Source organism: Mus caroli, unplaced genomic scaffold, assembly GCF_978045245.1.
Source record: "Mus caroli unplaced genomic scaffold, Mus_caroli_1 scaffold_5, whole genome shotgun sequence".
Classification (NCBI taxonomy): domain Eukaryota; kingdom Metazoa; phylum Chordata; class Mammalia; order Rodentia; family Muridae; genus Mus; species Mus caroli.
Window position 1 is genome coordinate 16,744,980 of NW_028227260.1, and position 27,390 is coordinate 16,772,369.

The window sequence follows — 27,390 nt, forward strand, 5'->3', positions numbered from 1 at the left end:
GTGAGACTATGCTGGGGCCTAGCAAACACAGAAGTGGATGCTCACAGTCAGCTATTGGATGGATCACAGGGCTCCCAATGGAGAAGCTAGAGAAAGTACCCAAGGAGTTAAAGGGATATGCAACCCTATAGGGGGAACAACATGATGAACTAACCAGCACCCTGGAGCTCTTGTCTCTAGCTGCATATGTATGGAAAGATGGCCTAGTCGGCTATCACTGGAAAGAGAGAGGACCATTGGACTTGCAAACTTTATATGCCCCAATACAGGGGAATGCCAGGGCCAAAAGAATGGGAATGGGTGGGTAGGGAAGTGGGGGGGAGTGTATGGGGGACTTTTGGGATAGCATTGGAAATGTAATTGAGGAAAATATGTAATAAAAATATTAAAAATTTTAAAAAAACACAAAAAAGTACCAACATTCATACACACACAAGAAAAGAATAAGAACCATGTAATATGTTGAACACATAAAACAAAGTGATTTAAAAACAACATATTTTAAAAGAAAGTCTAACAAATTTATCAGTATTACAACAAATACGTGGTCTGAAAATAAATAACTAAATGTAAGAATTATCTAGTATATTATCAATGCTCTAGGTTCCATCCTTATGCATTTCGAGTAGAAATGATACTTCAGAGTTATCTAAAAAGTAGCTCCAGTAGGTTACCCATTTTTTTGTATGAATTTTGTCAAATAAATCACTTGAAAAATGTTAATGAAATAAGTGATTCAAGCAACTCTCTTCAGTACAAGCTAAAGAGATTAGGCCTATTAGTATTCCAACATAAAGGGGGGTAGAAAGTGCCAATAGACATTCACCTGAAATTACAGCCAACAACTCTTCCTGTCTCCTGCTGCACACAAATCTGCCCCACATGCACATAAAGTTCAAAATGTTAGAGTATAAAGAGAATGGGCTAGTGCTGGGACTTACCCCAGTGATGCCTCTTTCATGAGTCTTCCACACTGGGATGCTCTCCACAGTGTGGCTGACCAAGAATTACACATGCTCCTGTTAGAAACCAAAAAGATAAAAAAAAAAGAAAAGAAAGAAAAGAAAAAGAAAAAACCCTGACTGTTTCACCAAGATAGACTTGGACAGAATCATTTCTTTGGTCTGTCAGTGCCCTGTGTGGAGTGAATAGACATTACTTTGTGTCTCCCCAGGAAAAGTCATCCACAGATGCCCTTTACTGAAATTGAAAATACTAAGTGAAGATTGAATTTAGACATATAAATCAAAAGTTCTCTTTTGGACATATTAAGTTACAAAATCCCATTATATGACCAAGAGGCAATACTAATAGGCAGTTGAATATGTGTACCTGGATTTCTGAGGGTAAGCCATATCTATACATATATTTTGAAAACACCAAAGCAAAACTTATGCTTTTGAACTAAGTAGATATTGATAAGTACTTGAATGATTGAATGACTGTCCAAACAAGATTTTTGCATCTATTACCGTACACAGATTCTGGGTGAAGATAATGGTATTCATAGTGTTGATGAATTTATTATTAATTATGTAATTGAGCCTCAAATGAACAGAAACAATTGACCTACCTTCAGTGTACTCATGACACATCTAAGAAAACATGAAAAACACCTGTGCAAACTTTACTAACAAATTTCAAAAAGGCCCACAGGGGAGTGGTAAACTCAGCTATAAACTGAACTGTAATCTGTTTTAAATATTAAATGTCATAATTCCATAACTTCACTATCTTTTTAATGAATAATTTTGGATCACTGTTCAAGATTTGGAAGTCCCCTTAGTTCAATAATTTTACATCTTTGCTGCATATAAGAGAATCCTCTGGGGAACTTTGAAAATGTATTAAGCCAATACCCAGAGATGTTGATTTACTTTATCTTGAATGAGGAAAAGACCCCAGGCAGTCTAGATATGCAGCAAGGTAATAACACTGCTTTACTATAATATAGTACTCTGGCCAAACAATGCTACATATGATAACATGAGGTCAGTGACGTTCAGGTGAGGTAACAACACAAACATGCCTGGTATCCATTAAATACAAAAGAAAAAGATTAAAAAATTAAACTGCAAAGGGTTAAATTGATTAGTTTTACATACAGCAAGGGTTTTCTCCCTGTGTGTCTATAGTGTGTATATGTGTGTCTGTGTGTTTGTGTGTGTATGTGTTTGTGTTTGTGTGTGTAAGTCTCTTGACCCATGGACACAGAATCAACAGGAGTATGCTAGCTCTTTTAAATAAGACAGCTGCATAAGAAGTAAATACCCCAAATGTCCATAAATAACTTTCTTCAAGAAACTGTAAATATTTTGGAAAGAAATTATAATTTTGTTTTTGTTTGTTTGTTTGTTTGTTGAGACAGGGTTTCTCTGTGTAACCCTGGCAGTCCTGAAACTTGCTTCTTATACAAGGATATGCTCAGATTCACAGACTTCTCTGCCTTCCCAGTGCTAGAATTAATGACATGCAACACACCACCTGGCTAGAAACTTAGTGTTCTGTACCTTCAAAGAAATTTGTGGAGAGCAACAAGAGAGTAAGAGTTGTTTTTGCTTGGTTGTTTTTTGTTTGTTTGTTGTTGTTGTTTTTCTGACATTAGGATCAGAGCTGGTAAGTGACCTCAGTGAGGAAAACTGGCAGCTGTGAAAGCTTATGAACCTGAGCATGGTTCTGGGAGAATGTACTCCCAAGGATTGTCCTCTATCTTCACGTGTGTGTTATATGGTACATTCAAGACTCCCTCCCACACACAGGCGGGGGGGGAGAGAGAGAGAGAGAGAGAGAGAGAGAGAGAGAGAGAGAGAGAGAGAGAGAGAGAGAGAGAGAGAGAGAGAGAAGAGTCTACTAACTTTTTTTTAATTAATAAAACCTCTCAGAGGACAGCCTTGCTAGACACCTGTCTGCAAGCATAACAGAATATCATCAATAGTGTCAGGAATTGACACTTGCCCATGGGATGGATCTCATGTTGGACTGGTTTCAAAAGTCTCTGCTCTATCCCCAATCCCTGCATTTCTTGTAGACAGGATAAAATTGGGATCAAAAGTTTTCTGGATGGGTTGGTGTCCCTATCACTCTATTGAGGTTCCTGACTGGCTACAGGAGGTGGCCTCTTAAGGTTTTATAGGCCCAATGCTGTGAGTCACAGCTAAGGTCACCCCCACTGATTCTTTGGAGACTTCCTCATCCAAGATCTTTGCCATGTCCCAGAGATGCCCCCCACCTCCCCACCCCCATGAGTTGCAGATTTCCATTCATTCTCATGGCCATCTTGCCATCTCTCTTGTCCCTTCCCACATATGATTCTAAATCCCTCATCCCTCGCCCCAGCCCCTCTCCCTCCCACTTCAATCTGCCTCTTATAACTATTTTATTTCCCCTTTTGAGATTCAAGCATCCTCACTTGTGCCTTCTTTCTTGTTTACCTTCATTGTATCTGTGGTGTGTAGCATGTGTACCCTGTATTTTATGGCTAATAAAATATAAGTGATTATATGCCATGAGTGTCCTTTTGGGACTGGGTTGTAACCTCCCCCCCTCAGCCTGAAATCTGGCTGATCAGGTTTGACTGTTATCACTAAGAGAACATCGGGGGTGGAGCCTGCCACCCTATCGTTCTGCCACTCCCACTGCTACTACCTGCCACCTAGCTGTTCTGGAACCAACACGTGGCCACCTGAAACTGGACTCCAAGGATGATTTGGCGGGAATGGGCCCCTCCCCCTTCTTCATAACCCCGTGTCTCGGAATAGTATATTTGAACCTTGATCAGACTAATGTCCTGGTTCCATCCTTTCTTGTGACCCCCACCCCAAGTTCCCTCTTTTCTTCCAGATTCCAAGATGCCTCCCATGCTAGAACCCAGACATGTGAGCCGCTGGTTGGACTCAACAGCTTGGTGAACCAACGCGGGACTGGGAAATAGCAGAGGACATTTGGAAGAAGCACTGCTGGTTTGGAGCTCCATGGAAGAAGAAAATAATTAAGGAAAATTCGTTCCGGAGAAGGTTGGTACGCTAGATTCACTTAGGTTCAGCAGTGAAATTCTCAGGATCTAGGAACATAACAGGCAGTTAGCCACAGCTTCCAGAAGCTGCTTTTTTAGGCGTGAGAAAATAAAAGGTTTAATAAAAGGGATTTTAATAATCAGGCAGATGGCCGCAGTCAGAAACTGCATCAGGCGGGAAGAAAATGTCCCAGAAGCAGAGAGAAATTTTAGGGGTGCCCTGCTTTGTTCTCTCTGGGCCTTACAGCAGAAGTTCTCTGCCCTCTTTGTGTTTTTGTTTAATGTCTGGTGCACCAATCTGTTCATGTGTTCAATTCATGTATGTTCATGTCCAGTCTGAATGAATGAATGTTCTATGTTTCATGTTTGAAAATAAAGATGGCTAAAACTTTATCTGGTGGTTCATCAAAGCCAAGAGTGGCCACACGCTTTAACCAGGAAACAGGCACACAGCAGGAGGGCCCCTGCTGGAGAAACTGTTCTTTATAGGAAAAAGGAGAGTCTGCAGCCTCTTAGTTTTGGGATAAAAAAGCTGATAAATATTTTTTCCTGGAGTGTTCTCTGCAATCGTGATTATTGTGTTTAGCTAATGATAAAGTGCTTTTTGTTTTATAATTATAGCTAGAAAAATTAATATTCTCTGATTGGCTTAAGTGTAACTGCTTCATTTGGTTTTTTATTGGTAATGTGCTCTGTGTGTTTTCACAATCAGCTCATAAGTTATTGGTTAAGATTAAATAATTGTTACATTGGTAAGAGAGTTAGCCTTAAAATTGGCAACTCAGGAGTCTTTTCAAGCACGTGGCATAGCAGGCCAAATTTCGCAATGTAGTAGTGAAGTTTTAATGTTGATCCCTAAAGTGATAAATTGTTTTGAAATTGGGTTTTACTTTCCCAAAGTTAATGTTGCAAAAGAAACTTAGTAATTCTAATATCTGTCCTCATGGCAAGAGGAACTAAGCTCAGTGCAGCTTCTGCTTGGTTTGTGTGACTTTCCTTTGTCTTACAAACAGTGCCTAGAAAAGCTCTGGAGATTTGCCTCCAGGAGATATTTCTTTTAGCTAAAAGAGCACCTTTACAGATCTAGCCAGATGCTGTTTTAATAAAGTTCAAATTCATAGTTTATAAAGGGTCAATCAGACTGTAAAATTTATCAAGGCATTACAATCTGGCTTGCCTACCTTTTATATAGTTATTATACATCTGAAAGTTTGTTTCTTTTTTTCTCTCTCCTTTGCATCTTAATGATTGTAAATGTTTTGCTTCTAGTGAGTTTGTAATAACTGGAATATTTTGCCTCTAGTATGGCTAAATATTGATCGACATTACGTGAGAAATTTTTACCATTTCTGCTTCTATACAAGAAGCCAAGAGTTTGAATCTTCCAGTGTATAGTGTTTTCTAAGTAGAAATATTTTATTAACTAATGCCTCTCAAGGGAAGTTTACTTAAAATTCTTGCTCTCACACAAGGAGCTTTTAGTTCAGAGGCAATATCTTTTAAGACTTAGGTTTTTAGTTATACTAGAAAATCATGGTCCAGAAAATCTAAGAAGGAAAAACTGATTTGCTTCAAAATTTTATTTTCAAAAGCTTCCAGGAGATGTCAATTGGCTAAGACCTCACCTTAAACTCACCACAAGAAAACTTAAGCCTTTGTCAGGTGCTTTTAAGTGGGACACAAATTAATTGGCAAAGAACACAAATTAACTTGCAGAAATTAAAGAATGCTTTTATAATTGTTATCAATTATAATCAATGGTAATTAAATCTTAGCTGCCTATTTTAGTTATTGGTTATTAAATGTGCCCACAACAATTCTCTGGCAAGAGAAAATATTATTGTAAAGTCATTTTTCTCATCCTCCCAGCCGATCATTGGCCCATGTAGACCCAGGTAGCTGCTGGCTGCTGTGGGGACAGGGCTTTGGGGCACACAGGACCGCGGGGTTCAGCAGCAGGTTAAAATCCAGAGTCCTTTTCAGAGTGACTCCGCATGCCAGGGTGACAGGCGGCCAGGGCCGAGGAGGACTTAAGACATATGGGCCCCTCCGAAGTACCCTGTGGGTGACAGTCCCAAGACCTCAGAGCCACAACAAGGCTGAGGGTGGGCTAGGCGGAGGTGGTTTTCACCTCAAAACACAGTTTCAACATCCTATTAGAACCACTGTGGTACTAATAAAGAATTGTAAAGTATATTTGTGTATTTTTAGAAAACCTATAACAAAAACTATGTCTTAAAAACCTGATTAAATGTCTGTTCCGTGTTCAAAACAGGATTTAATTTGGCTATTACAGAATATTAATAATTGATCTATTACATACCATCATTTTAAATAGATTGACAATCAATATCCCAAAGATAAGTTAATTTTTTTATGTATGCTTTTGTATCTTCTATAAATTTATGAATGCATACATCCCAATTATTGTGTTTGAAAACAACCCTTCTATGGGAAGTAAGTACATGTGAATTAGATCACATGATTATTCTTTTGAGTTTCCCCCTGTTTCAGCACAGATAATCTAGTTGTGTGCTGTAGATGGTGTTTTAAAATGCTGAACAATCAAACCTTAATTTGTATATTAATAGTCAATGTTATATCTCACAGCTCACAATTGCTTAAGATTGTTCATCCCTCAAATGCTATTAATACTCAAGTTTGCAATTGTTTATGCATATACAACTCATAGAAAAAATGTTGTCCTTTTATGAAGACGGTTTTTAGACATTTAATAAATTGTTCTGGATTGCCTGGACATCTTAAAACAATGCCATGCTAGATTTATATCTCAGGCAGTCTATAGGTCGTACATATAAGATATATTGGATATATAACCTCGTTCTTTGTATATTCAAATCAGTTATGGTTTAAGATAATATTTTAGTATTCTTAAAAATTGTGCATGTATAATTCTTTCCTCTTAGTGTATTCAGTTAATACTTGTTTCCACATAATAGTGTTAATTCTTGAGGACTTTTACTTAATAAATTGCTGCAAATAAATAGTCTTATTGCTAGTTAATAAATAAAGAATGCACATGTGACTATTAATAACTTTTCAAGCTTTCTAGTTACAACTGCTCCTTAAGAGAAACAATTGAAAGTGCAATTAGTCACTGCCCTTAGTACATGAATACAGTAAAGTATTTGAAAAGTTTGTCAACAAGTTGTTAATTCTAAGGACAAGATATTGTAAAACTTTAAAGCTTTAACTTCTTAAAAGACAAAGAAGGGTGAAATTATATCCCTGTGCACATTATTTAGTGCATTCTCGTGCACACTATTTAAATCATACTTTCATTTTAGAATTTTGAAATTTGGATGTCAAAGAATTTAATAAATGCTTTATAGTATCTTAAAAGGATCTACTTATTGGCTTATGATTTGATTCTAAACAGCTACCTTATTAGGGAAGGGAAGAACATAGGTTCTCTCCACAGACCATGGCAGAAGCATGATGGTTAATTCCTGTGACGAGCTGGCAGGTGAGTTGACTCAGTGCCCTGACTGAAGTGACAAGGAAGCTAATTTGGGTACATGTTTTCAACCTATCCTTGCTTGCCATTTTTCCAGTTTGGACTAGTGAAGCTGCCTTGCTTCAAGACTTAATAAGATTAGTCATTTAATAGAGTCATAATGATTTTTCTCTTTTCTTCAATGTGACCAGTTATTCTAACTCAATCTTGGACTGGTCTAATATTTAGTCCAATATTAGAGATTCCTATTGTAGATAGCTAAAATTCTTAATTACCTAGCAAAGTTAATTTAGAGCACAGCCTCCACTTCCAGAGAGCCTCTGGCCTTTTAAAAACAGGGGCAGTTATATCCCCCAAAGTCACCAAAGGCACATCTTGCCTTTGCTTTATTTGTTCTAAATTTTTTGCAAACTGATTTTAAAGGTCAGTCTGCAGCAGATCGCCACTGGCATCCAGTTACTTCTAATTTTTATGCCATGGTATAGTGGAGGGACCCACTAACTAATGATTGGAAGGGTCCAGTTCAGGTTCTAATCTGGGGAAGGGGTTCGGTCTGTGTTTTTTTCACAAAGAAGAAAATGAAGCATGATGGCCCACTAGGAGGCTGCAGACTGAGCTTGAGCCTTGCTAATTTGCAACTGAATAAAGTACCTGAACTTCCTCAAAAGAAGCTTTGTAATGTTACTTTTCACTGTCTAAGATTTTAGTTTCACTGTCTAAGATTTTGTTTTTCAAGCAGGTCAATCAACACCCTTCAGCCTGACTGTGGCTGTGCATCCCTGCCCCCAAGATCGTGTAGATGGCAGCTACTAATTTTCATTCTAAAGGCACTCTAGCACATATTGTGGCTTTTTGGTCTGATTTGGGATTAAGGTTTGCTATTAGGGCTAGAAAGGTGGAAATTTCAGATATTAGAAGAATGTTGTTTTTATTCTGATAAGACTGGCTTAGTCTCATCCAGCCACCTTCCCTGCCAGAGGACAGGTATCCGCCTGGCCCGGCAGGCTTTTACCTCAGGATCCACGGGAGCCGCCTTGGTTCCGGGACTCCACAGAAAGTAGTCTGCACAGATGAGAGTGTTGTCTGCACAGATGAGAAGGGTGTTGATTGACCTGCTTGAAAAACAAAATCTTAGACAGTGAAACTAAAATCTTAGACAGTGAAAAGTAACATTACAAAGCTTCTTTTGAGGAAGTTCAGGTACTTTATTCAGTTGCAAATTAGCAAGGCTCAAGCTCAGTCTCCAGCCTCCTAGTGGGCCTCCTAACAGCTTCTGGGACACACTAGAGCCACAGAGCGTCTGAGGCAGCGCCCTTTTCCGGCTCCAGACATCAGGCCACCTTCCCGGACAGAGGACAGGTGTCCGCCTGGCCCGAGAGCCCTTTGCCTCAGGATCCGAGGTAGCCATCTTGGTTCAGGGACTCCGCAGAAAGTAGTCTGTACAGGTGAGAGTGTAGACTACTGAAGTTAACAGCTTCTGTGACAGGTCAAAGCAACACAGGTTCTGGGGAAGTTCCTGTTTTGGGCCTTCATCTTTGGCCAGGAGGAGGTCCAAATGCCAGGTAACTGTGCACCTTCCCTGTAAGAGGAGAGCTTGCCTGCAGAGACTGCTCTGACCACTGAAACTCAGAAGAGAGAGCTATTCCCCCAGGTCTGCTGATAGAGGCTAACAGAATCACCAGAGGAACAATCTCTAAACAAAGACAACTATAACAACTAACTCCAGAGATTACCAGATGGCAAAAGGTAAACATAAGAATCTTACTAACAGAAACCAAGACCACTCACTATCATCAGAACACAGCACTCCCACTTCGCCAAGTCCAGGTCACCCCAACACACCCGAAAAGCTAGACCCAGATTTAAAAGCATATCTCATGATGATGGTAAAGGACATCAAGAAGGACTTTAGTAATTCACTTAAAGAAATACAGGAGAACAATGCTAAACAGGTAGAAGACATTAAAGAGGAAGCACAAAAATCCCTTAAAGAATTACAGGAAAACACAAACAAACAGGTGATGGAATTGAATAAAACCATCTAAGACCTAAAAAGGGAAGTAGACACAATAAAGAGATGGAAGAGAGAATCTAAGGTGAAGAATATTCCATAGAGAACATCTGCACAACAATCAAAGAAAATGGAAAATGCAAAAAGAACCTAAATCAAAACATCCAGAAAATCCAGGACACAATGAGAAGACCAAACCTACAGATAATAGGAGTAGATGAGAATGAACATTTTCAACTCAAATGACCGGCAAATATCTTCAACAAAATTATAGAAGAAAACTTCCCAAATCTAAAGAAAGAGATGACCATGAACATACAAGAAGCCTACAGAACTCCAAATAGACTGGACCAGAAAAGAAATTCCTCCCGACACATAATAATCAGAACAAAAAATGCACTAAATAAAGACAGAATACTAAAAGCACTAAGGGAAAAGGGTCAAGTAACATATACAGGCAAGCCTATCAGAATTACACCAGATTTTTCACCAGAGACTATGAAAGCCAGAAGGGCCTCGACAGATGGTACACAGACACTAAGAGAACACAAAAACCAGCCCAGGCTACTATACCCAGCCAAACTCTCAATTACCATAGATGCAGAAACCAAAGTATTCCACAACAAAACCAAATTCACACATTATCTTTCTAGGAATCCAGCCCTTCAAAAACTAATAAAAGAAAAAAATACAAGGACAGAAACCATGACCTAGAAAAAGAAAGAAGGTAATCCCTCAATAAAACCTAAAAGAAGACAGCCAAAAGAACAGAATACCAACTATAACAACAAAAATAACAGGAAGCAACAATTACTTTTCCTTAATATCTCTTAATATCAATGGACTCAACTCCCCAATAAAAAGACATAGAATAACAAACTGGATACACAAACAAGACCCAACATTTTGCTGCTTACAGGAAACACATCTCAGAGAAAAAGACAGACACTACTTCAGAATGAAAGGCTGGAAAACAATTTTCCAAGCAAATGGTAGGAAGAAACAAGCTGGAGTAGCCATTTTAATATCTGATAAGATTGACTTCCGACCCAAAGTCATCAAAAAAGACAAGGAGGGGCACTTCATACTCATCAAAGGTAAAATCCTCCAAGAGAAACTATCAATTCTGAATATCTATGCTCCAAATACAAGGGCAGCCACATTCATTAAACAAACTTTAGTAAAGCTCAAAGCACACATTGCACCTCACACAATAATAGTGGGAGACTTCAACACATCACTTTCACAAATGGACAGATCATGGAAACAGAAATTAACCAGGGACAGAGTGAAACTAACAGAAGTTATGAAACAAATGGATCTGACAGATATCTACAGAACATTTTATCCTAAACCAAAAGGATATACCTTCTTCTCAGCACCTCATGGTGCCTTCTCCAAAATTGACCACATAATTGGTCACAAAACAACCCTCAACAGATACAAAAATATTGAAATTGTCCCATGCATCCTGTCAGATCACCATGGACTAAGACTGATCTTCAATGACAAAATAAATAATAGAAAGCCAACATTCACGTGGAAACTGAACAACACTCTTTTCAATGATACCATCGTCAAGGAAGGAATAAAGAAAGAAATTAAGGACTTTTTGGTGTTTAATGAAAATGAAGCCACAACACACCGAAACCTATGGGACACAATGAAAGCATGTCTAAGAGGAAAACTCATAGCTCTGAGTTCCTTCAAAAAGAAACTAGAGAGAGCACACATGAGCAGCAAGACCACACACTTAAAGCTCTAGAACAAAAGGAAGTAAATTCACCCAAGAGAAGTAGATGGCAGGAAATAATCAAACTCAGTGGTGAAATCAACGAAGTGGAAAAAAGAAGAACTATTCAAAGAATCAACCAATCAAGGAGCTGGTTCTTTGAGAAAATCAACAAGATAGATAAACCCTTACCCAAACTCACTAGAGGGCACAGGGGAAGCATCCTAATTAACAAAATCAGAAATGAAAAGAGAGACATAACAACAAATCCTGAAGAATTCCAAAACACCATCAGATTTTTCTACAAAAGACTATACTAAAGAAAACTGGAGAAACTGGATGAAATGGACAAGTTGCTATATAGATACCAGGTACCAAACTTAAATCAAGATCAGGTTAATGATCTAAACAGTCCTATATCCCCTAAAGTAATAGAAGCAATCATTAATAGTCTCCCAATCAAAAAAAGCCCAGGATCAGATGGGTTTATTGCAGAGTTCTATCAGACCTTCAAAGAAGATCTAATACCAGTTCTTCACAAACTATTCCACAAAATAGAAACAGAAGGTACTCTACCCAACTCATTGTATGAAGCCACAAATATTCTGATACCTACACCACAAAAAGACCCAACAAAGATAGAGAATTTCAGACCAATTTTAATTATGAATATCGATGCAAAAATACTCAATAAAGTTCTCGCTAACTGAATCCAAGAACACATCAAAATAATCATCCATCCTGACCAAGTGGGTTTCATCCCAGGGATGCATGGATGGTTCAATATACAGAAATCCATCAACATAACCCGTTATATAAACAAACTCAAAGACAAAAACCACATGATCATCTTGTTAGATGCTGAGAAAGCCTGTGACAAAATCCAACACCCATTCATGATAAAAGTCTTGGAAAGATCAGGAATTCAAGGCCCATACCTAAACATGATAAAAGCAATCTACAGCAAACCAGTAGCCAACATCAAAGTAAATGGTGAGAAGCTGGAAGCAATCCCACTAAAATCAGGGACTAGACAAGGCTACCCACTCTCTCCCTACCTACTTAACATTGTACTTGAAGTCCTAGTCAGAGCAATTAGAGAACAAAAGGAGATCAAGGGGATACAAATTGAAAAGGAAGAAATCAAAATATCACTTTTTGCAGATGATATGATAGTATATATAAGTGACCCTAAAAATTCCACCAAAGAACTCCTAAGCCTGATAAACAGCTTCAATGAAGTAGCTGGATATAAAATTAACTCAAAGAAGTCAATGGCCTTTCTGTACACAAAGGATAAACAGGCTGAGAAAGAAATTATGGAAACAACACCCTTCTCTATAGTCACAAATTATATGAAATGCATTGGTGTGACTCTAACTAAGGAAGTGAAAGATCTGTATGATAAGAACTTCAAGTCTCTGAAGAAAGAAATTAAAGAAGATCTCAGAAGATGGAAAGATCTCCGATGCTCATGGATTGGCAAGGTCAACATTGTAAAAATGGCTATCTTGCCAAAAGCAATCTACAGATTCAATGCAATCCCCATCAAAATTCCAACTCAATTCTTGAACGAATTAGAAAGGGCTATCGGCAGATTCATCTGGAATAACAAAAAACCTAGGATAGCAAAAACTCTTCTCAAGGATAAAAGAAACTCTGGTGGAATCACCATGCCTGACCTAAAGCTGTACTACAGAGTAACTGTGATAAAATCTGCATGGTACTGGTATAGTGACAGACAAGCAGACCAATGGAATAGAATTGAAGACCCAGAGATGAACCCACACACCTATGGTCACTTGATCTTTGACAAGGGAGCTAAAACCATCCAGTGGAAAAAAGACAGTATTTTCAACAAATGGTGCTGCCACAACTGGATGTTATCATGTAGAAGACTGCAAATTAATCCATTCCTATCTCCTTGTACTAAGGTCAAATCTAAGTGGATTAACGAACTCCACATAAAACCAGAGACACTGAAACTTATGGAGGAGAAAGTAGGGAAAACCTAGAAGATATGGCTACAGGGGAAAAATTCCTCAGTAGAACAGCAATGGCTTGTGCTGTAAGATTGAGAATCAACAAATGGGACCTCATAAAATTGCAAAGCTTCTGCAAGGCAAAAAACACCATCAATAAGACAAAAAGACCACCAACAGATTGGTAAAGGATCTTTTACTATCCCAAATCAGATAGGGGATTAATATCCAATATATATAAAGAACTCACGAAGGTGGACTCCAGAAAATCAAATAACCCCATTAAAAAATGGCGCTCAGAGCTGAACAAAGAATTCTCACCTGAGGAATACTGAATGGCAGAGAAGCACCTGAAAAAATGTTCAACACCCTTAATCATCAGGGAAATGCAAATCAAAACAACCCTGAGATTCCACCTCACACCAGTCAGAATGGCTAAGATCAAAAATTCAGGTGACAGCAGATGCTGGCAAGTATGTGGAGAAAGAGGAACACTCCTCCATTGTTGGTGAGATTGCAAGATTGTACAACCACTCTGGAAATCAGTCTGGCAGTTCCTCAGAAAATTGGACAGAGTACTACTGGAGGATCCCGCAATACCTCTCCTGGGAATATATCTAGAAGATGTCCCAACCGGTAAGAAGGATACATGCTCCACTATGTTCATAGCAGCCTTATTTATAATAGCCAGAAGCTGAAAAGGACCCAGATGCCCCTCAACAGAGGAATGGATACAGAAAACTTGGTACATTTACACAAATGGAATACTACTCAGCTATTAAAAAGAATGATTTTATGAAATTCCTAGGCAAATGGATGGACCTGGAGAGTATCATCCTGAGTGAGGTAACCCAATCACAAAGGACCTCACACAGTATGTACTCCCTGATAAGTGGATATTAGCCCAGAAACTTAGGATACCCAAGATGTAAGATATAATTTGCTAAATGCATGAAACTCAAGAAGAATGAAGACCAAAGTGTGGACGCTTTGCCCCTTCTTAGAATTGGGAACAAACACCCACGGAAGGAGTTACAGAGACAAAATTTGGAGCTGTAACGAAATGATGGACCATCTAGTGATTGCCATATCCAGGGATCCATCCCATAATCAGCTTCCAAACGCTGACACCATTGCATACACTAGCAAGATTTTGCTGAAAGGACCCAGATATAGCTGTCTCTTGTGCGACTATGCCGGGGCCTAGCAAACACAGAAGTGGATGCTCACAGTCAGCATTGGATAGATCACAGGGCCCCCAATGGAGGAGCTAGAGAAAGTACCCAAGGAACTAAAGGTAACTGCAACCCTATAGGTGGAACAACAATATGAAATAACCAGTACCCCAGAGCTCTTGTCTCTAGCTGCATATGTATCAAAATATGGCCTAGTTGTTCATCACTGGAAAGAGAGGCCCATTGGACATGCAAACTTTATATGCCCCAGTACAGGGGAATGCCAGGGACAAAAAGGGGGAGTGGGTGGGTAGGAGAGTGGGGGGGGTGGGTATGGGGGACTTTTGGGATTGCATTGGAAATGTAAATGAGGAAAATACCTAATTAAAAAAAAAAGACTGGCTTAGTCTCTTAGCTGGTCTCCAGTTTTCCACCCCTGTTGCTATTGCAAGGTCCCCTTGGTTCCTCAGGCTTTCGAAATATTATGGATGAGGATGGTGACCTCCAGCTTCCAATATAGCCTAAGAGCCACAAATTGTGGTGTTACAAGTGCCATAATTCTTATAGAAGCCTTGCTGAATCTGAGGTTGACAGTTCTCACTTGGTAGCTGCACAGGACTCAGAACTATGCATGCTAGTTCATGATAATGGAATACAGTATGGGCATCAGCGTGACTAGGAGGCTAAGCACTGCAGGGGAAGGTCCAACTTGACCATTTCTGAGTTCCCTGAGAGACACACCCGGTTTGGATGGAGGTTGGTATCTAGTTCCAGTTACAACCAAAAGTATCTTTCTAAGGCTCTGCCTCCCCTCCCCAAAAGATACCAAGAGCCATGATTATCGGTCATGACAGCACCCACGGGAGGAATCGGATCAATTCTCCCCCAGCCACTAATCCAAGGATGAGAAGATCATTTGATCACCTTAGTTAAGTGTGGCCTTATTTAGTTTAATCCAGGGGGGGGGGGTTAGAGACCATACCATGTAAAGGGCAAGCCCTTCACAACCTCCCACCCTAACAAGCCAAATGGCCTTGTGCTAAGGAGCCTGTTGTCACCCACTCCTCTCTGTTCCCTGCCTGTCACCCAAGGCTGTTAAAAAGCCGACAGCTCAGGGCTACTCTGCAAAATGTTTACTAGGACAGAAAGGACAGTCTTAACCAAATAAGAGTTTACCATGAGAAAAGTTAGGAAATCCCACTGAGACAGGTTTCTTCATTAGGCCCTAAGAATTCAGGCAGAACTATAGAGCATAAATAAATGTTATGCCTCAGCCCAGCCTTACTTTTTTATATTAACAACAGGGAGGAGATGTAACCTCCCTCCACCCCTCAATCTGAAATCTGGCTGATCAGGTTTGACTGTTAGCACTAAGAGAACATCTGGGGTGGAGCCTGCCACCCTATCGTCCTGCCACTCCCACTGCTACTACCTGCCACCTAGCTGTTCTGGAGCCAACACGTGGCCACCTGAAACTGGACTCCAAGGACGATTTGGTGGGAATGGGCCCCTCCCCCTTCTTCATAACCCCCTGTCTCAGAATAGTACATTTGAACCTTGATCAGACTAATGTCTTGGTTCCATCCTTTCTTGTGCCCAACTAGGTTCCCTCTTTTCTTCCAGATTCCAAGATACCTCCCATGCTAGAACCCAGACATGTGAGCAGCTGATCAGACTCAACACTGGGTAAACTCATTTAGGGTGATATTCTCAAGATCCATCCATTTGTATGCAAAATTTATGATGTCTTTGGTTTTGAATAGCTGAATAGTATTCCATTGTGTAGATGTACCTCATTTTCTTTACCCATTCTTCAGTTGAGGGATATCTAGATGTTTCCAGTTTCAGACTCTACCCAGCAGCTGACATAGACCAACACAGACTTCGCACTGCCAAATAGTGGATGGAACTTCGGTACTCATATGAAAGAACAGGGAGGATTGTGAGCCCCAAATAGGATAGTAACTCCACAGGACCACTAACAGATTCAACTAACCTGGACCTTTGAGGCTTTCAGAGACTGAACCACCAACCAAATAGCATACATAGGCTTAACCTAGGTCTCCCCAAACATGAAATTGTGTGATGTTCAACTTTTTCACATGTGCAACTTTGTCCTCATGTGGGTCCTCCAACAAGTGGAGTTGGGGCTTACCCAGACTCTGTTGCTAGCCGGTGTATCATGTTATCCTAACTAAGCTTCCTTGTCTGGCTTCAGTGGGAGAGGATGAGCCTAGTCCTGCAGTGCCAGGCTGTGTTAGTCCCAGGTTGGGGGGGGGCACCTTGAAAAATGGGAATGGAGACTATCCCAAAAGCTGTTGCCTGTCCATGGGAAATGTTTTTCTAGCTGGGCTGCCTTGTCTGGCCTCAGTGGGAGAGGATGCACATAGCCCTGAAGATACTTGATCCGCCAGAGGGGAGGGTACCAGGGAGCCCCACCTGCTCAGAGGAGAAAGGGAAAGGGGCATGGGAGAAGGATTATGGGAGGGCTGGAAAAGGGCAGCAAGCCAGATGTTAAGTAAATTAATAATAATAATTAATAATTAAAAATAATAATGATAGTGATAAAAACACTAAATATCAGACTAAATATGACTTGAAGAAAGAAAATAATAGCTTTATGCAAGCCAAATTCAAGCAATATAAGAACTGAATATATAAAGAAGGACAGATAAATAAGACTATGGATGCTTAAATCAGACATAATATTTTACATTCATCTAAAATCACATCATATATATATATATATATATATACACACACACACACATATATATGAAGTTACACAACTTGGGATGACAATGCTTACCCCTAAATGAAGGCAGTCCTAAGAGGAAAACTCAGAGCCCTAACTGCCTCCAAAAACAAACTAGAGAGAGCATACACTAGCAGCCTGACAGCACACCTAGAAGCTCTAGAAGTAAAGGAAGCAAATTCACCCAAGAGGAGTAGACAGCAGGAAATAATCAAACTCGGGGCTAAAATCAACCAAGTGGAAACAAAAAGAATTATTCAAAGAATCAACCAAACCAGGAGCTGGTTCTTTGAGAAAATCAAAAAGATAGATAAACCCTTAGCCAGACTAACTAGAGGGCACAGGGTCAGTATCGTAATTAACAAAATCAAAAATGAAAAAGGAAACATGTCAACAGAACCTGAGGAAATCCAAAACATCATCAGATCCTACTACAAAAGGCTCTACTGAACAAAACTAGAAAACCTGGATGAAATGGACAACTTCCTAGACAGATACCAGGTACCAAAGTTAAATCAGGATCAGATTGAGGATTTTAAAAGTACCATTTCCCCTAAAGAAATAGAAGCTGTCATTAATAGTCTCCCATCCAAAAAATGCCCAGGAACAGATGTGTTTAGTGCAGAGTTCTATCAGACCTTCAAAGACCTAATTCCAACACTTCTCAAACTATTCCACAAAATAGAAGCAGAAGATACTCTATCTACCAAATGCATTCATTCTATGAAGCCACAATTACTCTGATAACTAAACCACACAAAGATCCAACAAAGAAAGAGAACTTCAGACCAATTTCCTTTATGAATATTGGTCCAAAAATACTCAATAAAATCTTGAAAATTGAAAACACATCAAAAGTATCATCCATCCTGACCAAGTAGGCTTCATCCCAGGGATGGAGAGATGGTTTAATATATGAAAATCCATCAATGTAATCCACTATATAAACAGACTCAAAGACACAATCCACATGATCATCTCATTAGATGTTGAGAAAGCATTTGACAAAATCCAACACCCCTTAATGATAAAAGTCTTGGAAAGATCAGGTATTCAAGGCCCATACATAAACATAATAAGAGCAATCTACAGCAAACCAGTAGCCAACATCAAACTAAATGGAGAGAAACTCGAAACAATCCCACTAAAATTAGGGACTAGACAGGCTGCCCACTTTCTCCCTACCTATTTAATACGGTACTTGAAATTTTAGCGAGATCAATTTGACAACACCGGGACATAAAGTGGATACAAATTGGAAAGGAAGAAGTCAAAATATCACCATTTGCAGATGATATGATAGTATATATATGTGACCCCAAAAATTCCACCAGAGAACTCCTAAACCTGATAAACAGCTTCAGTGAAGTAGCTGGATATAAAACCAACTCAAATAAATTAATGGCCTTTCTCTACACAAAGGATATATGGACTGAGAAAGAAATTAGGAAAACAACACCCTTCTAACAATAGTCACAAATAATATATAATACCTTGGTGTGACTCTAACTAAGGAAGTGAAAGATCTGTTTGATAAGAACTTCAAGTCTCTGAAGAAAGAAATTAAAGAAGATCTCAGAAGATGGAAAGATCTCATATGCTCATGTATTGGCAGGATAAATATAGTAAAAATGGCTATCTTGCCAAAAGCAATCTACAGATTCAATGCAATCCCCATCAAATTCCAACTCAATTCTTCACTGAGATAGACAGGACAATTTGCAAATTCATCTGGAAAAAAAAAAAACCTAGGATAGCAAAAACTATTCTCAACAATAAAAGAACCTCTGGTGGAATCATCATGTCTGACATTAAGCTGTACTACAGAGCAATTGTGATAAAAACTGCATGGTACTGGTTCAGTGACAGACAAGTAGATCAATGGAATAGAATTGAAGACCCAGAAATGAACCCACACACCTATGGTCACTTGATCTTTGACAAGGGAGCTAAAAATGTCAGTGAAAAAAAAAGACGTTATTTTCAACAAATGGTGCTGGCACAACTGGAGGTTATCATGTAGAAGAATGTGAATTGTCCATTCTATCTCCTTGTACAAAGCTCCAGTCTAAGTGGATCAAAGACCTCCACATAAGACCAAAGACACTGAAATTAATAAAAGAGAAAGTATGGAAAAGCCTCGAAGATATGAGCACAGGGGAAAAATTCCTAAACAGAACATCAATGGCTTGTGCTGTATGATCAAGAATTGACGAATAGGACCTCATAAGATTGCAAAGCTTCTGTAAGGCAAAAGACACCGTCAATAAGACAAAAAGGCCACCAACAGATTGTGAGAGTATTTTTACTAATACTATATCTGATAGGGGACTAATATCCAATATATAAAAAGAGCTCAAGAAGCTGGACTCCAGAAATTCAAATAACCCCATTAAAAATGGGGTTCAGAGCTAAACAAAGAATTCTCAACTGTGGAATACCGAATGGCTGAGAAGCACCTGAAAAAAAATTTCAACATCCTTAATCATTAGGGAAATGCAAAACAAATAAACTTGAGATTCTACCTCACACCAGTCAAAATGGCTAAGATCAAAAATTCATGTGATAGATGCTGGCGAGGATGTGGAGAAAGAGGAACACTCCTCCACTGCTGGTGGGATTGCAAGCTTGTACAACCACTCTGGATGTCAGTCTAGAGGTTCCTCAGAAAATTGGACATAATACTACCGGAAAATCCAGCAATACTTTTTCCAGAAGCTGGAAAGAACCCAGATATCCCTCAACAGAAGAATGGATACAGAAAATGTGGTATATTTACACAATGGAGTACTACTCAGCTATTAAAAAACAATGGATTTATGAAATTCTTGGACAAATGGATGTATCTGGAGGATATCATCTATAGTGAGGTAACCCAATTACAAAGAAGTCATTAGATATGCACTCACTGATAAGTGGATATTAGCCCAGAAAACATAGAACACCCAAGATACAATTTGCAAAACACAAGAAAATCAAGAAGGGGGAAGACCAATGGGTGGATACTTCATTCCTCCTTAGAATAGGGAACAAAATACCCATGAAAGGAGTTACAGATATAATGTTTGGAGCTAAGACGAAATGATGGACTATACAGAGACTACTCCACCCGGGGATCCATCCCATAATCAGGCACCAAACCCAGACACTATTGCATATGCCAGCAAAATTATGCTGAAGGGACCCTGTTATAGCTGGCTCATATGAGGCTATGCCAGTTCCTGGCAAACACAGAAGTGGATGCTCACAGTCATCTCTAAGATAGAACACAGGGCCCCCATTGGAGAAGCTAGAAAAAGCACCCAAGGTGCTGAAGGTATCTGCAACCCTATAGGTGGAACAACAATATGAACTAATCAGTACCCCCAGAGCTCATATCTCTAGCTGTATATGTAGCAGAAGATGGCCTAGCTGGCCATCACTTGGAAGAGGGGCCCCTTGGATCTGCAAACTTTATATGCCCCAGTACAGGGGAATGCCAAGGCCAAGAAACAGGTGTGTGTGGGTAGGGGAGCAGGGCGGAGGGAGGGTATAGGGAACTTTCGGGATAGCACTTGAAATGTATATAAAGAAAATATCTGATATTGGAAGAGGTGAGTCCGGTCTCAAAATTGAGGGCCATGATCCAAAGTAATCAGAGTAGCTGAGGAAACTGTTTATTGGTGGTCTGAGCTTTGAAACCACAGATGATAGCTTAAGAGAACATTTTGAGAAATGGGCACACTTACGGACTGTGTGGTAATGAGAGATCCCCAAACAAAACATTCCAGAGGCTTTGGTTTTGTGACCTACTCTTGTGTTGAAGAGGTAGATGCTGCAATGTGTACTTGGCCACACAAGGTTGATGGGCATGTGGTGGAACCAAAGAGAGCTGTTTCTGGAGAGGATTCTGTAAAGCCTGGTCCCCCTTTAACGGTAAAGAAAATTTTTGTTGGTGGTATTAAAGAGGATACAGAAGAATATAACCTGAGAAACTACTTTGAAAAATATTACAAGGTTGAAACCATAGAGGTTATGGAAGACAGGCAGAGTGGGAAAAACAGGGGATTTGCTTTTGTAACTTTTGATGATCATGGCACAGTTGATAAAATTGTTGTTCAGAAATACCACACTATTAATGGGCATAACTGTGAAGTGAAAAAGGCCCTTTCTAAACAAGAGATGCAGTCTGCTGGATCACAGAGAGGTCGTGGAGGTGGATCTGGCAATTTTATGGGTCGTGGAGGAAACTTTGGTGGAAGAGGTGGCTATGGTGGTGGAGGTGGTGGCAGCAGAGGTAGTTATGGAGGTGGCGATGGTGGATATAATGGATTTGGAGGTGATGGTGGCAACTATGGTGGTGGTCCTGGTTACAGCAGTAGAGGAGGTTATGGAGGTGGTGGACCAGGATATGGAAACCAGGGTGGTGGATATGGTGGTGGAGGAGGAGGATATGATGGTTACAATGAAGGAGGAAATTTTGTTGGAGATAACTATGGTGGTGGTGGAAACTATAATGACTTTGGAAATTATAGTGGACAGAAACAATCAAATTATGGACCCATGAAGGGGGCCAACTTCGGTGGAAAAAGCTCAAGCAGTCCTTATGGTGGTGGCTATGGATCTGGAGGTGGAAGTGGTGGATATGGTAGCAGACGGTTTTAAAATAAAAAACAGAAGCCGCTACAGTTCTTAGCAGGAGAGAGAGTGAGGAGTTGTCAGGAAAGCTGCAGGTTACGTTGTGACAGTCATCCCAAATGCATTAGAGGAACTGTAAAAATCTGCCACAAAAGGAATGATGATCCATAGTCAGAAAAGTTACTGCAGCTTAAACAGGAAACCCATCTTGCTCAGGACTGTCATAGCCACAGTTTGCAAGAAGTGAAGTGATTAATGCAATGTAGTGTCAATTAGATGTACATTCCTGAGGTCTTTTATCTGTTGTAGCTTTGTCTTTTTCTCTTTCTTTTCATTGCATCAGGTATATTGCCCTGTAAATTGTGGTAGTAGTACCAGGAATAAAAAATTAAGGAATTTTTAACTTTCCAATATTTGTATAGTTTAGTTTTTCTACATTTTAGTACAGAAACTTTTAACAAAATGCAGTTTCAAAGGTGTTTCCTTGTGAGTTAACATGTAAAGAAGGTCATTGTTAATTACTATTTTGTATGAATTTTGCTAAAGTTAACTGTAAAGAAACACCTACTGACTTGCAGTTTAAGGGGAATCTATTCTCCCCATTTCCAAAACAATGATGAATGGGCGCTGACATGTGGAGAGAATAGATATTTGTATGTTTGCAATGTGTGTTTTAGATAATTAGAATTGGGAAATAAAAAATAGCATATTTGTGAATTTAATAGCATTAAGATTACCTTCAAATGAAAAAGATCTCAAAAGTTGCTGTTTGATTTTTGTGCATTTTCTTTCAAAATGTAATCATGATTTTAGTGTATTAGATTTATTGAGTACTAGCCATGTTAAGAACATCTCCATTCCACATTTACCTTGATCCCATTAAAATTGCTGCCAATAGTTTGGGGTACAAAGAGTTTATACTGCTCTTTACTTACCAAGGCTGGTAGATGTATGTCATTTCCCAGTTTAACAGTCTTTACTTTTCATACAGAACCACCAAGTCTGCTGGGTCTGAGCAAACTGGTTTGTTTTTCCTTTTAAAGGTCTCAAGGACCATTGGTCTAGTCATTTTCCTTGGTTAAGTGTCCCACACACCTTTACCTATCCTAAATCAGAAGCACATGAAAAAATGTTCAGCATCCTTAATCATCAGGGTAATGCAAATCAAAACAACTCTGAGATTCCACCTCACACCAGTCAGAATGGCTAAGATCAAAAATTCAGGTGACAGCAGATGCTGGCGAGGATGTGGAGAAAGAGGAACACTCCTCCATTGTTAGTGGGATTGCAAGCTTGTACAACCACTCTGGAAATCAGTCTGGCGGTTCCTCAGAAAATTGGACATAGTAACACCGGAGGATCCTGCAAAACCTCTCCTAGGCATAGATCCGGATGATGTTCCAACTGGTAAGAAGGACACATGCTCCACTATGTTCATAGCAGCCTTATTTATAATAGCCAGAAGCTGGAAAGAACCCAGATGACCCTCAACAGAGGAATGGATACAAAAAATGTGCTACATTTACACAATGGAGTACTACTCAGCTATTACAAAGAATGAATTTATGAAATTCCTAGCCAAATGGTTGGACCTGGAGGGCATCATCCTGAGTGAGGTAACACAATCACAAAAGAACTCAAATGATATGTACTCACTAATAAGTGGATATTAGCCCAGAAACTTAGTATACCTGAGATATAAGAGACAATTTGTAAAACTCATGAAACTGAAGAAGAATGAAGACCAAAGTGTGGACACTTTGCCCCTTCTGAGAATTGGAAACAATCACCCATGGAAGGAGTTACAGAGACAAAGTTTGGAGCTGAGACGAAAGGGTGGACCATTTAGAGACTGCCATATCCAGGGATCCATCCCATAATTAGCCTCTAAACAATGACACCATTGCATACACTAGCAAGCGTTTGCTGAAAGAACTGTCTCTTGTGAGACTAGGCCGGGGCCTAGCAAACACAGAAGTGGATGCTAACAGTCAGCTATTGGATGGATCACAGGGCCCCCAATGGAGGAGTTAGAGAAAGTATACAAGGAGCTAAAGAGATCTGCAACCCTGTAGGTGCAACAACATTATGAACTAACCAGTACCCCGGAGCTCTTGACTCTAGCTGCATATGTATCAAAAGATGGCCTAGTCGGCCATCACTAGAAAAAGAGGCCCATTGGACATGCAAACTTTATATGCCCCAGTACAGGGGAACGCCAGGGCCAAAAAATTGGAATGGGTGGGTAGGGAAGTAGGGGGGAGGGTATGGGGACTTTTGGGATAGCATTGGAAATGTAATTGAGGAAAATACGTAATAAAAAAAAATTTAAAAAAAGAAAAAGAAAAAGAAAGAAAATATCTAATAAAAAAGAAGTTTATATGTATCTCACACATATATGTGTGTGTATAACTATATATATATATATATATATACTATATAAAACTATACATAGTTTGAATGCATATATATATATATATATGCACATGAATACATAATGTAATGCATATGTATATATTTATGCATGCATATATGCAACAAAAATTATTAAAGAACAGAGTATGAATAGGGGAAGGAAAGGGAGAGTTGAACCACCTATTGACACTTACCAGACAAGCATAATTCCTAACTACAATTCTTAAATTTATTCTCCTGTTGTCACTCCTCATCAAAGCAACTTCTCTTTATCAAAGATGGGTACCATTACAGAAAGCCACAACTTACTGAAATGCAGAGAACAACTGACTTTACTCTCGTCAATCCCTATAGATATATCCACAACATAACTTCTTTATAAAAGGCTCAGAAAGACTGAGAGAGGACAGAAAGTCTGTAAGAGCTGAAGCACCAGAATTCTACTGTTAGAGCATGTCTAAAAATATCAGGGAAGCTACACCCATGATAATTCAACAGTATAATAATATTTTCAACTGTGATGTCCTACTCAAGAATGTTCACTCAATGCCCATTATTAAAGGCTTTTCAGTGTCAAAATGTTATTCCTAAATCAGTAGGTACTATAAATTCTGAAGTCTAGCTGGTTTTGGCTTCCTAGTTTTGAGAGTTTTTTTTTCCTTATTAAAAGTTCTAGCAAATGTTCAAATATTCTTAAAGTACTTAGGTGTGAATTCCCAGTATAATATTATCTGTAAAAACTACCTCTCCTTACTCAGGATATTTTCAAAAAGCAGGTGTGTCAATGGCACTTTCACAGTTTGTTCATTCTGTTAACATATTTTGAAGTATAAAACTGGACAAAATGGCAAAATTCCATGTTAATTTTTTCAAAAATATGATAAAGATAATTAATGTCACACTGTATAACGCTTTGAAATACCTCATGCTTATGAAATAAGTAGCAATAATAGAAAACAAAACAGTCTAGTAAAACCAGCTAAAAAAGAGTCTATTGGGTCAGATACTATCCTTAATGCATTTGTACGTATTAAGGATAGCATCAAGTAAAGCTAGATAAGGCTAGTGGATGCTCCCAAAAAAAATTGAAGCTGAGGGAACATTCCCAACATATTGTGTTACCTTCTAAGCCAAAACAGACAAGGCTACTAGAAGGAAAAATTTTCAAAACAAAATATCCCACAAATGTATGTACAAACATGATCATTTGTACATTTTTGTTCAATGTTCATTGTACAAAAATGGCATTCTATACTATATTGAATTGAAGTGGATGAGAGAAGATGCTCCTTCTCATTCCAATCTTGAGGGTAACCTTTCAACTTTTCAGCATCAATATAGTTTTTACTATAATTATATCCAATACTGTTTTTACTATGCTAAATATACATTTCTTTTATGCACAAATTATTATGAACTTTTCAATTGAAACTTAATTGAATTCATTGGAACACCAAATTCAATTTATCAGCACATTTAAATACCTATGCACCATTATCAAGCAGGATTAGGACTAGAATGCACAAATAGTTCAGAAAATGCAAAGTAATTGAATACTGCACTACATTGATAGAATACAATGTAAAAATATCTTTGGTAGTTACTTAGGAATTTTAGATTTTTGTATTTTTCTGGGGAAAAGATGCTGGAATTTTTAATTGGTATTGCATTGAATCTGCCAATGCCTTTAAGTACAATAGATACTTCAATGATATAATTCTTCTAATATATAAGCAGAATATTCCATGTATTTGTTTTCCTTCAATTTCTTTCATCAATGCTTAAAGTGTGTACACTGTATATATCTTTTTCATCTCCTTAATTAAATACATTTGTAAATGTTTCACTACATTTGATGACATGTAAATGGGTTTGCTTTATTAATTTCCTGTTTTAGATAGTTCTTTGGTAAATATCTGATTTTTATATTGATTTTATGACTATTGAATTTAATGATAAATAAGTGACAAATTACAATTTATCAAATCTAAAAAATGTTGAGTCATTATGGTTCTCAATATATATGTTAGATCACGTTCTCGGAGAATAGAGCCAGCTTAATTTTTCTGTCCTGATTTAAGATGCTTTTTTATTTCTTTTTCTTGCCTAATTGAACAGGTTATGGCATTCTGTATACTATGTTGAATCAAAGTGCATGAGAGAAGGTGCCCCTTCTCTCCCTGATCTTGCCGGTAACCTTTCTACTTTTCAGCATCAATATGGTATTTACTATAATTATATCCAATATGGTCTTTACTATGCTAAATATACATTTCTTCTATGCACAACTTATTAAGAATTTTAAACATGAAATGTGCTGAATTTTGTGAAACATGTTTTCTGTCTATTATATGATTTTTTACTTTCATGCTGCTAAGAGTATACCACCTTTTTTGATTTGTGAAGATTTAATTATTCTTGATATCCAGGGAGAGGTCCCACCTGATCATGATAAATTATTCTTTCAATGCTGTTGAATTCAATTTCCTACTATTAGTAAGTATTTTAGCATCTTTCTTCAGCTGAGATTGGGGCTGTAATTGGCTTTCATTGTCGTATCCTTGAGGAGACAATCTTTAAATTTGAAAAACAAATTAGTCTAAAAGTAAAAGCATATAAAATTACATGTTGACATTTGAGTGTGAGGTCAGGGTAGATTAGATGTCTCCATGTGCTGTGGTGAACAAATCAGAATAAGAACAGACTCTATTCCAAATGGAGAAGAGAAAGACCATAAGAAATGCATAAATACAGCTGAAAAGTGTGGAGAAACAGAAAGGTAACTCGGTGAAAAGATACATATACATTCAGCCATCTGACTCCACAGCAAGGGTAAAGGAAGCAGAAGCCTCATCCAAAGGGTAATTCAGGTAGCCATGCTGATAAGTGACTAGCAGTCCTGTTCACAGAATAAACCCTTGCAAGCCTCAAATATGGTTGTAAGTGTTCATGAGACAGACACAGCTCTGGCAGGATGGATCGGCTGTCCAAGAATATTCCATTTTGATACTCCACAGGGCTTGGAGGTCTGTGGCCAGGTGTCATCTTCAGAGGAAACCTATGGTTTAAAACTGAGCTACTGTAGAGCCTGAGAATGGAGTGGAGGATGGGGGGAACTCATAAAGAAGTGTATTCAAAACCAGCCTGTCCCATCCATAGGAGGTAGACATGGAGAACAGGAAAGCTGGACTTGAACACAATTGAATGTACAGA

General features: G+C 38.8%; 1 pseudogene; it reads left to right on the top strand.

Annotated features, from left to right (window-relative positions):
- The window catches only part of LOC110287357 (heterogeneous nuclear ribonucleoprotein A3 pseudogene), a 37,552-nt pseudogene extending 15,763 nt beyond the window's left edge, over positions 1-21,789 (top strand).
- Positions 21,790-27,390: the final 5,601 nt, after the last annotated feature.